Genomic DNA, 14,962 nt, shown 5'->3' on the forward strand with positions numbered 1-14,962 from the left:
AGCACTGATTATATATATATATATATATATGTATATGTATATATATATATATGTATATGTATATATATATATGTATATATATTAAAAGATTTCTAGAATTGCAATAAATTGTTGATGGCTAAATGCTGAATTATTGAGTGTTTGACTTTCAGAGGCGAATGAGCAATTTGATTTGTTGAACTAATAAATCAAATTTTCTAAGCAAGCCACAGCTCTCACAAATCCACAATTTTTAGTTGAATTGGAAAAGTAATCAATCAAGTATGATTCTGTATTGTTCCTGACTTAACTTTACCGTCAGTGCACTGTGTACGTGGTTCAGAAGTGTGAAACATGTCACCGTGTTGCATTTTGAACATCAGAATCCCACCTGGAGGCTCCTTTGCTTTACTCAATGCTGGTCCTTGAGCAGAGCGCTTTGTAACTAAATAAAGCCAGGGGACCCTATCGAGCGCTGCACTAAGGAAGGATGGCTCGCTTTCCAGTTGAGTGGCCTCACTGTGCTGGAAGGGAGTGGGAAAAGGCTCCTTTTAAACGTCTGGAGAAGTTCCCGTTTTACAGGCCAGGCTAGTAATTCAAGAAGTTGTCAGGAAGAGGCAGCTGAAACATCCAGAATTACAGCAGACCCTGCCAGCTTTGTGGCTCTCTGCTTAGATAGTACTGGAAGGAGTGAGATTGCCTCGGCGAGTTAGAAATAATCCTAGTGTTTACAGCTGCCATGTTAGGAGTGCTTTGCTGTTACTATCAAAAGGGATGCTGTTTGTGAGATGTCGGAGGTACTTCCTCTGTTTAATACTGCGCAGTGTCTCCAGAAGGCTGTTCTTAATAAAGACAGATGTTACCTACTCCACAGCCTTCGTTCACAGTTTCCTGTCTAACTGTCCCAGAAGAAGAGTTTGAGAATGTTTTTTAATCACCATGGATACATGAGAACTGGGGTGTGGCTGGGAGGTGCTTGTTTGTTGAAATGCTACAGTGTAGCAGTTTCTTTGTTTTGTGGATGTGGGGATGGGGAGATTCTGTAGTCTCATTCAGCTTTCAGGTAGCACCTGGGAATAGCTCACACACAACAATTTGAGAACCTTGTTGCCAATAATCCCATCTTTTTGTTGCAGCCTCTTTTGTATTTAATATTTGTATGTGTTGGGTTCACTTTATCTGTAATTAAAGCAGTGAGAGGAAATGTATACGGTTATCTGGTACTATATGATGTTCAGTACAGTGCTATAAAAGGCATTGTGAAAGTGAGTCTGAGACCCTATCTATACATGTAGAAGCGATTGAATCAGCACACCACTTTGGTCAGGCCAATGTATCCTACCAGCACACTGTAACTGTACACAATCCTCACCTGACTCGGGTCCGGAGGGATCCAAATAGTCCAAATAAAATCTGGAAAACTATCTGCAGCAGGGCTTCCCATCCCTGGTCCTGGGGACCCCATGTGTCTGCTGGTTTTCATTCCAACTGAGCTCTCAATTACTTAACTAGACCCTTAATTAAACTAATCATTTGCGTAATTAGACCTTTTTAATTGTTCTCTGCTCCTAAAAAGTGTTCAAGTTACTTATAAAATGTTATAGTTAACTTGAAATCTGCAACTGTTTAAGAGCTGAAAACAAGTAAAAGGGTCTAATTAAGAAAAAATATTAGTTCAATTAATGGTCTAGTCAAGTAACTGAGAGCTCAGCTGGAATGAAAACCAGAAGACACAGGGGGTCCCCCAGACCAGGGATGGGAAGCCCTGATCTACAGCAAAAAGATAAGAGATGTGGACAGCGGTGTCATCTGGAGAATTGTGAGCCTTTCAGAAACAGGGGTGATAAAAAAAAAAAAAAAAAAAAACTATCCTATTTGATCTAGAAATCTAGAAAAAATGCATTTAAGAATGTAAAAACCAAGGCGTTGCATTTGATCAAAGATCCCAGGTGGGTCATTTGTATGGAAATTGAGGGAAACATTCCCCTTGTATTCCCCGTAGCAGAGAAAACCCTTTTAAAGACGTACGCGTCATGAATGTCCTTTTCCCTTGGATCTCTCCCAGCGTGGAAATACATTAAGACAAGCCGAGACATTGCTTTATCCTAGTCTGTGCTTTATTTAGGGCTAAGCTGAAATGCATCATTCAGTAATTACAGAAGAGTACAAGGACTTTTGTCAGGTAATCGAGAGCGACAGAATGAGCAGTCAAGCATGAACTGTGAATCACAGCTGCAGAGGTGCAAAAAAAAAAAACTGTACGAGGAGTGGAAAAAAAACAAAACAAAACAACAAAAAGTCCGGGAAACAAAATGAAATGTAGGAAACAGTAAACGAAGGGGTCTTCACAACAGATGCACAAGCCAGCCTTATCTGAAGAGGCAATAAATTATAAATATGATCTCTCTGAAAAATAAATAAACAATTTAAAAATAGCAGAATCGCTACGTAACATTTGTCATGTGCTCCCCAACTGCTCTTAAGTCTATTACCAAATATAAATCTCCTTCCTTCAATAAATAAGTTCATTTTCTCCTTGTAATCTTTTTTCCCCCACTCATTATCAATACAAGAAAAAGTCCTATAAAATATGCAAACATATTTACAGAAAAACAGAGCTAAACCCATATACATATATATTATTTATTTTAAAACCTGCTCTGCTTTTATTTATTTTTTTTAATGTAAACAGTTGCAGCAATTTCTTTAGAGAGCTGATGAGGTTCTAGGCCCATCTGTCTTGCCCTGAATGAAGGTCTAGAAACAGGAATCTAGAAGGTAGCGGGAAATGGGAGCAGGGTGGATGAGCTAGAAGCTGAAAAGGAAGGACTAGAAGAGCATTCTCGAAGAGCATTGTACCTGCGTGTTTTAGATAAAGAATGCAATACGATAGGAATGAAGTTCTAGACAATAGAGTTCTGGGGTTGCCTGGCAGTACAATGTTATAAACAAGAGGAATATCATACAGTATGGGAATGAGAATCTAGAAAAGGGATAAGGTTAAGTAGAGACAACAAGGTTGGAGAACTGGGCTGGGTTGAACCAGCTATGCATAAGTTAATTCCTAAGTTAGAACTTAAAGTCCTTAGTTGTCACTCGTTAGTTTATCAGTAAGCGCTCTCTTATTTCAGTTGCCCCACACGTACTTAAGCAATACTTTGTTAGTTTATCACTAAGAGCAGTTCATACTACATTGGTGATGTCATCGCTGATCGGTAGCCAGTTAGAAGTGAGGATATTTCAGAGGGCTTGGTCAGTGATACAGATCAAAACTCCCACTGAACCTTTAAACTACCGACAATAAACATATCACTTCATGGGAATGTTAAGAATGTTTCGTTTTAGATTAAAACTGCGAGGGCAGACTTTTTTGTTCGTGCTTAAGGCATAGGTGGAGAGTAAGGGGCCAAGCAACTTTACTGGTTGAGAATAGGGGGCCAATGCAATGTTCTGCATGTGTCAGTTACTGCTTCCAAAAAAAAAAAAAGAAATGACAGCAGATATATCAGATATATCGGTATACAACATCATTACCATCAGTGATATTGCTGCAATCCCGCTTAAGATCATTTATTTATTTCAAAAGTTTAATAAACTTTTCCAGTGTGAGAAATGTCATACGGGTAAGAGTATGATAAAGAACAGCTACACAAAATTAGTGGGATATATCTGGCGATGTCGGAATCGTGACTGTCGGGCTAAAAAATCTGTTCTGTCGGAAAGCTACTTTCGAAGCACTCGCTTAAGCCTCCAGAACGTATTGCTTCAGATTTATTTCTGGGCTTGTACGTCACCTGTCACCATCACTGCCATGCATGTCGACACAAGACAAAAAACCAGCAATCGACTGGTACAGCTTTATGAGGGACATGCGCTCATGGAAGCTGATGCAGGCTCTCATGCTGCTCGGTGGCCCGGGTTGTGTGGTTCAGATTGAAGTGTCATGGTCATAACCTGGGAAAACCTGATAGGTGGGTATTTGGCATTTACCAAGCAGATATCCAGCTCGGGTACCTTACCTCTGCTGAGGGCGAGATGCTTTAACACTCCTACCGATCATTATCAAGGTGGTGAGACTGGGGACTGAAATACACAGTGATCCGTGGTCAGCATACCAACGCATTGCAGCCCTAGCTGGTAATCTCGGCTATATTCATAAAAACCGTGAACCACCCTGAAGATTTCAGACCTAGACACAGGGGTCCACACCAACAATGTGGAGAATTACTGGACCCATGCTAAAAAAACAATTTAAAACTATGCAGGGCACAGCAGCAACAATGATACCATTGTACCTGCACGAATTCATGTGGGGAAGCAGTGGCAACACCACCAAAGGCTCTTTTAATATATATAATATATATTTTAAAAACTACTCATTTTCAGAATCTGATAGTGAAACGATGCAGTGAGTTCAAGGTGAGCATTAGAACAGCACATTTTGAACTGATTTATATTGATTCGATCAAAATTCTCTGTTATGAATGGGCCCCTTTATCATTTTCTTGGCACCTTCATTTCCACCTATGCCACGCTTCATATCTTAAACCTTCACACTTCCCTGTGTTATTTATAAAAATCCAGTTGTTACGATTAAAAAAAAAAAAAAAAAACTCCCACTGCTTCTCCTAGTGTTGTCTCCGTCACCTCTGACAGACAAGCTGTCAAAAAGACAGCTAATTAATTCAAGAATATGCTGTACTCGGAATCACAGCTGTGTCGTTACATTCATACATACATATGGTATAAAATATTGAAATTTAAAACCAAGTTTTAGGAAAGTTTATAAATATAAATTTAATAACGTTAATGAATGTTCTGTATGAGGCATTACGGATAATAAATATACGCTTTTAATTATACATTAAAATATAACCCTGGTGAAAAAATCCTATGGGAAATGCTGTCAGAAATTTTATAGGAATGTTTCAGAAATTGAAATAATTCCTATCGGATCGTATAGGAACTTTACAATTATTTGTATCCTATTAAATCGTGTAAGAAACTTTAGAATCTAATAGGATTTAAAAGATGTCCTGTAATTATCAAGAGGATGTATGCTGTCTCGAGGGATTCGCTGATGACGAAAATTATGAACAAAATCATCTTCAAAGAGAAGCTCCCGCAGCAAAGGTTGCCGTGTCATGTTGTATTTTGACTCTATGAACAGCTTACACCTCCCGAAAGGTATGCAGACATATTAAGAAAATTATGAGACATATTATGCAGACATATTAAGCCACAACCAGTCTTGCAACCCATGAAAAGTTAGTAATGTGTAAAATCGACGGTAGTAAAGACTTATGTTTTAACTAAGCTAAGTAAGAACTTCCGCACACCTGGTGCAACCCAACCCTGGACCTTGTTATCACCAGCACTAGAATTAAGGATAGAATTTTTAGGAAGGATGGGAGCATCAAATTCAAAGGGGTAGAAATGGGAAGGATTTCTAAACGGAGAACGTTCTAGAATGGGAGGGACTGGCAGGATGTTCTAGAATGAGTAACTTCTAGGTGACTGATGATAGGAACACAGGGCTTGTTTTATTCTGGAAGGAATGGAGCAGGGTTTTTTTCTAGATGAGGAAATAGAGCATGAGAGGCTTGTGAAGCCAAGGCTTATCGATTACAGGAGGTTTTATAAACATGTGACACCATGTAGTGTTCAGCACACAGTTTCATGACTTCCTGCGTTCTATAAACCTCAGAGGTGAAGAGTGGGACATTTCTAGAAGAGGAGAATGAAAGAGCGCTAAATTTTAGAATGGACAGAAATACATATTTCTATATAAGCAGATCCATAAAGAGACACAAAGCACGAAAGTTTGCCTGAAGATTTAAGTGAAAAAAGTGTATTTTCCTCAAGTTTACTTTTGTAAATATGAAGACCATCTGTGTTTTTAATTTCTTCTTTGTTCCTGACGCTGGTCTTTTAAGTAGTCAGTTCTTTATAGCCTTGATATATATATCTATATATAGATATATATATATATATATGTATATATGTATGTTTGTATATATAATATTTAAATCCGGAATGCTTGCAGTTAAAGAGCTGCCAGTATTGCATTTATTCCCATTTTAATAAGAGCATGAGCGATTGGCAGAATAGGAATTGAAACTTCTAAAATCTACAAAAACAAAATTAAAATTCTACGTATTATTTTTTTTAGTAGTATAGGTTAGCTTATATATATATATATATATATATATATATATATATATATATATATATACTTTTTTGCATGTAATCCTCTTATTTTTAAGATATATATATATATATATATATATATATAATTTTTTTTAATTTTTTTTTTCAGGTTTTGTATCGATTCTGTACAGACAGTAATAAGATTTTAAATGGGAGGTCCAAAAAGCCTTTCAAAAACAATCAGATCCTTAATCTTGTAAAGCACTAGTTTTCTTGCGATCCTCCCCCTGTCCTGGTAAAGGGAGGAGCTAGTTTCTCACTGAGACCAACACGCGAAAACTGATTGAAATCTAATCTCAATTCTCATAGTGCCTCCTCCCCTCCTGGCTAGTATCAAAGAAGTATAACTTTACCATTTTTAAAAAGCATATCATCAATATATTTGTGTGTGTGTGTGCGTGTGTATTTATGTATCATTTTTGTACAGTTTCTTTTTTATATAATAACTCTTCAGACTGTTTACGGAACAGTAAAGAGAAACAAAGTTAACTTCCAATATATTACATATACAGCTACAAGTCTGCAATAAAAATGGTTTGGTCCTTTGGTCCCTAAAATAGCTAAGGAATGACAAATGAGACTCCCTAGTAACTGTTGCTGCTGTGAATCACCACGGCAACGCTATCCATTGATGACAAACAGGCACTCCTCGATGCGATCCATAGTTTTTTTTTGTTTTGTTTTCCAGCTTCATGTGTGTTCTGAAAGCTCGAGGTCTTTTCAAATTCACACTTTCCTCAAAAGAAATGTTTGTCTTGTTTCATCATCCTTGTCCTTCATGTTCTGCTCGGCACGCTGCAATGCATTGAAAACTAAGCAGAAGGACATTGTTCATTTCCAAGCAGATATTTAACAGCCTCTCACACTCCAATACAACAGGAAGTGTGAGACAGATCCTTCAGTCTGATTGACGTTATGCTGATCTGTCCAAAAGCAGTATCCAACGGTACTTTTTGTTTTCTTCATCGCTTTTTATTATTTTTTGTTTGATTATTATTATTTTTTTTTGTACATGCGTTTCCACTCCAAAAATCTGGTCCTAAAAACATGGAAAGAAAGAAAGAAAGTTAAAAATCCAGATCAGCAAATTACAAACAACTAGATGGTAGGCAGCCTGGCTTATTCAAAGTGGGAATCAAGGTTAGTCATTGACATCAGAAACTGAAAGGTTAGCTGTTTAAAAAATAGAAAAAGAGATTGCTTTTGTTTCCTTCCCTTCATTTTGGCAAATGTCAAAGTTTGCAATTACATTTCTTTATCTTGATTTGCCTCTTTGGGTTTTATAAGATTTGCACTTTGTTGGCAGCGGTGAGGGATAATGGAAGAGCTAAGAATTAGCATGATGTGGAATGTGTTATTATCGCATTCATTTTAACCCCATTCGTCTTCACATAGAACACCTTCCCTGGCCTTTACCTAACAATTAAGAGGTTTAAGGCATATTTATCGGCAGGTATTCAATAAATCAATTCATTAATGTGATGACCTCAAACAAGCAAAGCTATCCTTCCCTCATGTTAACAATTAAGTACCAATTAATGGTAATTAACTTCTGCATTGTGTTTTTTTTTTAACAATTATTTTTTCATGAATTTTTTCCAATTTTCTTCCAATTTGAAATGTCCAATTATTATTCAACTTGGCTCACCTCTGCAACCCCCGAACTAACTTGGGAGAGCTGAAGACGAGCACTCGTGTCCTCCGAAACGAATGACGTCAGGCATCCACTTTTTTTCACTCTGCAACCCCGCCGTGCAGCCATATCCAGAACTTACAGCGTTGGAGGACCATGCAGTTCTGAATGGCGTACAGGCCAGCCTGCAGGCGCCCGGCTAGCCACAGGGGTCGCTGGTGTGCGGTGAGCCAAGGACTCCCTAGCTGACCTAACCCCTACCACGCCAAGGCAGGCTTTGCCAACTGTGCGCCGCCCCCTGGGAACTCCTGTCCATGGTCGGCAGTGGCATAGCTTGAATTCAAACCGCCGATCTCCAAGCTATAGGGCGCCTCCTGCACTCCGGGCGGAGTGCCTTTACTGGATGCGCCACTCGGGATCCCCTGCATTGTGTGTTTTAAAAGCTGTCTGGAAGCGAATTTTCCTCTCATTCGGGGCACTGACATTTTTACTGCCGTACTGAAGCCGTAAACTTTCATGTATTGTTTTCTTTATTAACATTATTACTGGTCCCCTTTTTACTGGGCTTTGAATCTTTTGGTTCTTCAATTAAGCAAAGCGGTGGTTCCGGCAGGGAATTCACCTTTAACCTTAGACCAAATCACGTAACCATCAAGCATATTTAGGAGCTCCCAATACCTGAACAAATCGGCAGTTGAATAGCTAGTATCTTATTTGTCTTTCGATAAACACTACATCCCATTGGCAAGAAAGGGATTTATATCTTACCTCAATCCATTACGTCCCAGCTGTGCATCAGCCTCCACCTGCTTTTTAGCTTTGCCTAATGGGAAGGGCAGCTATCCTTCCCCCCTGCCCATGGCTTCCCTACAGTCAGCCTCTCCACTTATCTGCAAGGCTAATTTATGGGCAGGGGTACCTCGAAAGGCGAGGTCAAAGGCAAAAGGATGTAGTGTACAAATATGGATAGTGTAGTCGTGTTGTCCAGTCTAAGCTTTAATAAGTAATCTATCACATAAGTCTCCTGACTGACTGAACTTTCTTTGACGTTAACCCCGGATATGCAAAGCTGCAGATAAACTGCTGAACCCCGGTCCCTTGGTCTGACTGAGCATTGGAATAAGTCTGAAGTTGAACTCCAGTGATTTGGTACCAGGAAGCAGCAGCAGCTTCTCTTACTGTATATCCTTACAATCAAAGAACCAAAAGTTCTTCAACAGAAGAAAAAAAGGGACCAGTGACAATACTGTAAATGCTAGTGTTAGCAACTTTTGTTAGCACTCCTTAAACTACCTTCAGTACCCTTTTCATGGCTGGCCCTTACGTTTGTTTAATTCAGGTTTTCATCCCTCATAACATTTCCTTAACTTGGGCAGTTTGTAAAAAGTGTTCTAGTTTGTAAAATAATTCCATAAAACTCCCCTCTCGTGCACTTTCTTCTATTCGCTATGTAGGTCTCATGCAGTTTGTGCCATTTTGAAAGAAGCACGTGGTATATATGGGACATTAACGAGAAAGTAATCATAATTATTAATATCACCTACTTAATGTTATTTTGCTTAAAGATTTAAAAGATTGTATTTTAAGAAGAAGCATATTCTGTAACATCCTCAAGTCCAAGAACAAAAGATAAACCGGATTGCATGCGTCCAAACATTTAGTGTGTCCGCTCCATTATTCAACACGCTTCTACTACACAAGGTAATACACACCCTGTATACCTGGCACCACACAAAGGGGACGATTTGGTCACCCTATACCCCACCGGGATGATCCACAGCTCAGCTTTGATGGAGCTTTTTCAGCACAGGGAACTCACCCCTGATTTCATTAACCCCAACACTGGTTGATAAAATTCCTGTGGACTCCATAGTGCTGTAACATGCATGAATAAAGTCCCAGCAAGGTATCAAACGACCAAATGAAGTTTTACATTATTGAACGCTGTCAGTCTGCCAGCCCTGTTTTCAAGTAGTCTGTTACACTTCCTGGGTCATGTCACCTCAGCAGTGTCTTTGGGGTCAAAGCATGCCAGTCATTACTGGAAACTACATAGTGAATGAAAGCACACGACAGGAAAGCTTTCTGGAATTATTTCCTAAGCTATAACCCCCTTAAGAAAAGCTGCTCAAAAGTCATCTTCACTGAGAAATCAGCAACCTTTAAGAAAAACTAAAACACAGTACTGTGGTTTCAGTTGGTTTCAGCCGTGACTAAGCTTGAAGAAAGGTAAAGCTTATGCCTTGTGGCAGATGTCAAAGAACACTTTTATATAACACTTTATATATATATATATATGTTGTTTTTTAAAGCAGGCAGTTATCCACTACACATGATACAGTACAGTATTAAGGTGACCTAATACATAAAAAAAAAAACAGTACAGGTACTGCAAAAGGATCCACTCTCGTGAAAGTATCATGCGTTATTGATATCAGTCCATGCTGGCAGGTTGCCACACTGTTGGGTCAACAAACAGCAAACCTTAACACTGCAGTCGGAACAAAGAACAACAACCAGCAAACACACCAGGACCCTTTTTCAGTTGTGAGGGGGACAGGCTTCACAAGAGACCGTCTCAATTTGGGAATGGGTGTTGGGAAAGGCACTGAACCTATCGCCTTTGGAATAGCTTTTGTGCATTCAGGTCGGGAATTGTCTGGTGGGACCAAACACTAATGAAGGCTCAATTCTGGTTTCCGCTTCCATTAAACTAGAGTGCGGCAAATGAAAAAGGCCCCGTACTTTATGCTTGAGAAAGGAACAAAAGAAAAAATAACACAATATTTATGTCTCTTTTAAAAAAACAAAAAGTGCAATAAATATTCAACCACACATTTTTTTTTTTAATCATCAGTAATTTCAATCCGTTTGAAAGTCTCATTTAGGAATTATTTTTATTTTTTGTTTTACTTTTTTGTGACATCTAAAGAAGCAACGTTGACATTAAAGGAACCAAATAAACAAATCCAAAAATCAATTAAAGTTACAAGGCAGGCACTAAAAGAAAAAAAAAAAAAAAAGAGAAACTATGAGGACAGCAAAGACTGTGGCAGCACAAACTTCAAATAAACGCACATGTGATTATGACTGGCCAACCATCAACTGATACAACATCCAAAGATATATAAATATATCTATATATATATCTCTCTACTTCTATACATCCTCCAGTACAGACAGCTAGATAGATATATATACACATATATAAAGAAGAGGTAATGTTTCAATCACGGCACCATCACGAAACGTGGCGGCAGGTCATGCACTTTGTTACATGACGCCAGCATTTCACAAGTTTCAACTTTCAGTTGAATGAAACTTACGGAGGTTTGAGGGGGGCTCTTTTCTCTCTGCTTTCAATACCATGAACTTTATCCTAGCTCAGCATTCAGACACTGTTGAGAATGACTGGCTCTGTGGTTGGGTGGGACGCAGATAAATAAACAAAACAAAAAACAAAACAAAAATCGAATGACAAAAGATTTCAGAAGACAAAAAAGGGAGAGGGAGAGGGAGAAGAAAAAAAAAAAATCCGAACACAGCATCAGTCAAAGCTTTGATGTCAAAAAACAAAGAATGAGAGTCTAAGAGGGGTGGAAGTGGCCCGAAGACGTCAAGATGGTGGACAACAAAAGAGATGGACAGCTCTGGGGCACAGAAATGACAGACAACTGGTTGCCATGGAGATCATCCTCTGAAGACAGGTCATAGGAAAACAATAACAACAACACAGTCCTTGCTGCTTTGAAGAAAAGCATTATTGACATTTCATAACACCAAACCAATCCTTAAAACAAGCATTGATCCTTCTCCTGCACATTAACCCCCTCTGTCTCACAATGCTTAAGGCTCCAAACACTGAATCACACACATTGACCAGGGCGGGAGGGTCTGTGCAGGACATTGAAAAGACTTCTCCTTTAAAACACTGTATTTTGAATATTTATTTTCTTGAGATGCATCTGACATCCATTCAACGGCAAGGACAGAATGACCGGACGAGTCCCACGGTTCCAAGTGAGGGTGGTTAAATACCTGGAACTACAGTCTAGAACAGTATCTTGAAATAGCAGACTCTGTCACAAAGTTATTTAAAGTCTGTTTTTTTATGAATAAAATCAAGTTTGATATTCCCCAAAGTGTTCCAGACTATTGATTGTTTCATTACCAACAGTAAAGAACAGTTTCACAAATACCGAACGTTATTTTATTCATAAAAGCAGACTTTGAAAAATCATTCTTTAAACAGATCCTCTGTGAACAGAGCCCATCCAACCTTATTTCATTCATATAAACAGACTGAAAGAACCCCAAACAGTCTAGAACAGCTCATGAGTTAAAGCTTTGTGGTTTTCCATCTGCAATGGCTGCAGGCCTGACCTGCACACCCCCACCACTTACCGGGCTGAGGATGGCTGGGAGGAGTGTGTCGTGGGTTTAATTCCCCTGGCAGCCCAGCTGAGACCAGGGCTGTTCCGATTTACAGATTAATCGGACTGATTAATCAACTAAAGATCTGATTGCTGATTATTATTTATTTTTTTACAATCTAATCATGCATTCTGAGTAGAGAGAGCAGTGCTGCTGTTTAGGGAAGTGCGCTCTCTCTCTCCCTGGAAGTGTTTTTTCCATGTTTGTGCTTTGCTAATAATGTTGCTTTTTAGGGGTTACCCCAGAGTGGTTAAACAGTGTGTGTAACTGTGCTGCTCTGGCCCTTGGGGCTGGTGTGACTGAGTTATTAGGTCCCTAAATCAGTTTTATTAGGGAAACAGGACGGAAAGGGAACATTTGTTATATTTACTAAAATTAAAATAATAATAAAAATGGGTTTAAAAAGACTAAATACCCATTGGGCATATATATATACAGACGTGCTCAAATTTGTTGGTACCCTTACAGCTCATTGAAATAATGTTTCATTCCTCCTGAAAAGTGATGAAATTAAAAGCTATTTTATCATGTATACTTGCATGCCTTTGGTATGTCACAGAATAAAGCAAAGAAGCTGTGAAAAGAGATGAACTATTGCTTATTCTACAAAGATATTCTAAAATGGCCTGGACACATTTGTTGGTACCCCTTAGAAAAGATAATAAATAATTGGATTATAGTGATATTTCAAACTAATTAGTTTCTTTAATTAGTATCACGCATGTCTCCAATCTTGTAATCAGTCATTCAGCCTATTTAAATGGAGAAAAGTAGTCACTGTGCTGTTTGGTATCATTGTGTGCACCACACTGAACATGGACCAGAGAAAGCAAAGGAGAGAGTTGTCTGAGGAGATCAGAAAGAAAATAATAGACAAGCATGGTAAAGGTAAAGGCTACAAGACCATCTCCAAGCAGCTTGATGTTCCTGTGACAACAGTTGCAAATATTATTAAGAAGTTTAAGGTCCATGGAACTGTAGCCAACCTCCCTGGGCGCGGCCGCAAGAGGAAAATCGACCCCAGATTGAACAGAAGGATAGTGCGAATGGCAGAAAAAGAACCAAGGATAACTGCCAAAGAGATACAAGCTGAACTCCAAGGTGAAGGTACGTCAGTTTCTGATCGCACCATCCGTCGCTTTTTGAGCGAAAGTGGGCTCCATGGAAGAAGACCCGGGAGGACTCCACTTTTGACAGAAAAACATAAAAAAGCCAGACTGGAATTTGCTAAAATGCATATTGACAAGCCACAATCCTTCTGGGAGAATGTCCTTTGGACAGATGAGTCAAAACTGGAGCTTTTTGGCAAGTCACATCAGCTCTATGTTCACAGACGAAAAAATGAAGCTTTCAAAGAAAAGAACACCATACCTACAGTGAAACATGGAGGAGGCTCGGTTATGTTTTGGGGCTGCTTTGCTGCGCCTGGCACAGGGTGCCTTGAATCTGTGCAGGGCACAATGAAATCTCAAGACTATCAAGGCATTCTGGAGCAAAACGTACTGCCCAGTGTCAGAAAGCTCTGTCTCAGTCGCAGGTCATGGGTCCTCCAACAGGATAATGACCCAAAACACACAGCTAAAAGCACCCAAGAATGGATAAGAACAAAACATTGGACTATTCTGAAGTGGCCTTCTATGAGTCCTGATCTGAATCCTATCGAACATCTATGGAAAGAGCTGAAACTTGCAGTCTGGAGAAGGCACCCATCAAACCTGAGACAGCTGGAGCAGTTTGCTCAGGAAGAGCGGGCCAAACTACCTGTTAACAGATGCAGAAGTCTCATTGAGAGCTACAGAAAACGTTTGATTGCAGTGATTGCCTCTAAAGGTTGTGCAACAAAATATTAGGTTAGCGGTCCCATCATTTTTGTCCATGCCATTTTCATTTGTTTTATTATTTACAATATTATGTTGAATAAAAAATCAAAAGCAAAGTCTGATTTCTATTAAATATGGAATAAACAATGGTGGATGCCAATTACTTTTGTCAGTTTCAAGTTATTTCAGAGAAAATTGTGCATTCTTCGTTTTTTGTGGAGGGGTACCAACAAATTTGAGCACGTCTGTATATATATATATATGTGTATGTGTGTGTGTATATATATATATATGTGTGTGTGTGTGTGTGTATATATATATATGTGTGTGTGTGTATATATATATATATATATATATATATATATATATATATATATATAATATTCTATTGATTTAAGTATAATGCAGGATAGCCGCTATGCGGTCGTTACCTTTATTAAAAATGTGCGGATTAATCATCTAATGCCAATAAATTAACCGATCAAAATTTGTAATCGAGTGACAGCCCTAATATATATATATATATATATATATATATAGAGTACATTAACAGCCCATGCTGTCGTGTTTTTTTTTTTCAATCTTAGTTTTCTTCTGTTTCATTTAGCTGTTCCTCATCTTCTGTTATGTGTCTCCTCTTGCTGTTGCTCTTATTTTATCTATTTATTTTTTTCAGGTGCACTGCTGTCTTCACTCAGCAAGTTGGTGTTGTACCAGTTATCTGTTTTCATCCTCAAATATATTAAAGGAAATAGGTGGACTGTCACTCATTTTTGGCAGTGGTTTTGTAACTAATAACAAATAAAATGTCAGTTTGTCATGGAATTTAGAATGCAGTGGTGCGCAGTGATTTATTCAGAGTGAAGCGGCTCATTAGTATGCAAGC

At 38.7% G+C, this 14,962-nt stretch overlaps 1 protein-coding gene across 16 annotated transcripts in view; it reads right to left on the reverse strand.

Annotated features, from left to right (window-relative positions):
* Positions 1-6,242: 6,242 nt before the first annotated feature.
* The window catches only part of celf4 (CUGBP, Elav-like family member 4), a 224,303-nt gene continuing 215,583 nt past the window's right edge, over positions 6,243-14,962 (reverse strand). For 9 of the 16 annotated variants that reach the window (XM_058986022.1, XM_058986021.1, XM_058986035.1 and 6 more), the window contains one exon: positions 6,243-7,228. The gene's annotated coding sequence lies outside the window, so the exon portion shown is untranslated. Of the gene's footprint in view, positions 7,229-11,147; positions 11,240-14,962 lie in introns of those variants that run through there. The other 7 variants (XM_058986044.1, XM_058986048.1, XM_058986040.1 and 4 more) reach the window with 2 other exon arrangements.

Source organism: Acipenser ruthenus, chromosome 2, assembly GCF_902713425.1.
Source record: "Acipenser ruthenus chromosome 2, fAciRut3.2 maternal haplotype, whole genome shotgun sequence".
NCBI classification, from domain to species: Eukaryota; Metazoa; Chordata; class Actinopteri; order Acipenseriformes; family Acipenseridae; genus Acipenser; species Acipenser ruthenus.